This window comes from Lynx canadensis, chromosome B3 (genome assembly GCF_007474595.2).
Source record: "Lynx canadensis isolate LIC74 chromosome B3, mLynCan4.pri.v2, whole genome shotgun sequence".
Taxonomy (NCBI): Eukaryota; Metazoa; Chordata; class Mammalia; order Carnivora; family Felidae; genus Lynx; species Lynx canadensis.
The window spans coordinates 23,369,013-23,370,967 of NC_044308.2; the positions used below are offsets into that span (position 1 = coordinate 23,369,013).

Genomic DNA, 1,955 nt, shown 5'->3' on the forward strand with positions numbered 1-1,955 from the left:
ATGTCATTTTGTACATTATGATTTTTCAACATGTGAATATATTAACCATTCAAATTCATAAATTAAAAATAGGCATAGGGGAAAGGTGTTTAGAAATCAAGGTCTTGGTGCTATTAAAATTGATTTTAGGTCCTTTCAGATAAAAAAAGTATAGATATTGGGGAACCTGAGTGGCTCAATTGACTCTTGATTTCAGCTCATGATTCATGAGATAGATAGAGCCCTGTATCAGGCCCTGCACTGGCAGTGTGAAGCCTGCTTGGGATTTTCTCTCTCCCTCCCTCTCTCTGCCTCTTCCTCACTTGTGCTCTCTCTCTCTCCAAATAAATAAACTTAAAAAAAATATGTAGTTCTATATAACTATGATAGTCCCCAATTTATAATGGTTCAAGTTATGATTTTTCAGCTTTACAATGGTGCAAATGCAATACTCATTTCGTAGAAATCATGCTTCAAATTTTTTTTAAGTATAAACTCCATGTTTGTTTGTTTGTTTGTTTGTTTTTTCCAGAGAACAATTTCTCTTCAGTACTTAAGGACTTACTTCCTTACATGGACTTCAGTGGAGGTTGTGGGGAAGCACCAGCTGGTCTAAATGTAGGGTTTGGGGATGTTTCGGAGGCTCAGTTGGTTGAGCTTCTAACCCTTGATTTTGGCTCAGGTCATGATCTCATGGTTTGTGGGATGGAACTCCATGCCAGCTCTGGGCTGAGCATGGATCCTGCTTAAGATTCTTTCCTCTCTCTTTCTCTGCCCCTCTCCCATGCATACACACATTCTCTCTCTCCCTCTCTAAAAGAAAAATAGAAAAGAAAATTTTAATCTGGGTAGGGGTGTTTGGTCTTTTTGTGCTTCACCAGAGCAATTCCTGACCATTTTGCTGTGAATGGCACAACTCCCACAGTAATGTAGCTTCACATACAGCTTGGGAAGCACATAGGCAACTAAGATACTCACTTTGGAAATGTCCCTGGCAGTGGTGGCCTCTACTATGTTCTGAATAAAAGGAACTTTTTTTGTTTTAATGTTTTTTTTTTCTTTTTGAGAGAGTGTGTGTGTGAGCAGGGGAGGGGAAGAGAGGAAGATACAGGATTTGAAGTGGGCTATGCGCTGACAGCCTGATCTGGGGCTGGAAGTCATGAACCATGAGATCATGACCTGAGCCGACAGAGCCACCCACATAAAAGGAACTTCTTAATGGCCCTGTCCTTGGGCATGCAGTGGGCATAGCTGGTGCCACAAATAGGCTACATGTGACCCTTTTTGCAACATGGCCATTATTTCTTCTTTTCTTGGTCATCTTGGAAGCAAGGACCCAAGAGAGCAATACTGAAAATTTAATTTTTTTTTTTATGTTTTCTCAGGCTAGTGATCTGAGGCATGATACTCTTTCTTGATGCTGGACAATAGCAGGGTGCCACAGCTACCAGTCAGCCATGCAGTCTGTGCCCATGCAACCATTATATTTTTCACTTTCAGTACAGTATTCAATAAATTGCATGGGATATTCAACACTTTATTGTAAGATAGCCTTTGTGTTTGATTTTGCCCAACTGTAGGCTAATGTAAGATTTCTGAACACATTTAAGGTAGGCTAGGCTAAGCTATGATGTTTGGTAGGTTAGGTATATTTAACATTTTTGACTTTTAATATTTTCAACTCAGGCTTATCAGAACATAACCCCATCATAAGTTGTGGAGGATCTGTGTATAGATATATAGACCCATAAAAACTGTGTGTGCATGTATTTTTCACATGTAATTATAATGATACTTGCAATCCCAATCTAGTCACACAGGGTTTGATTTGCCTTCCTCCATTCCCTATTTGTATCACCTTCCTCCACATTGAGAACCCTCTTTCCCAGAGTCTCCCTTGTTTTGTCTTCTCTCCTCCTCTCTTTTCCCCTCCCATTGTTCATTCTTCTGTTCTTCCTTCCTTCCCATTGGTTGAC

The 1,955-nt window shown here is 40.0% G+C and overlaps 1 pseudogene; it reads right to left on the reverse strand.

Annotated features, from left to right (window-relative positions):
- Positions 1-548: 548 nt before the first annotated feature.
- Positions 549-1,300, reverse strand: LOC115517123 (annotated as a pseudogene).
- Positions 1,301-1,955: the final 655 nt, after the last annotated feature.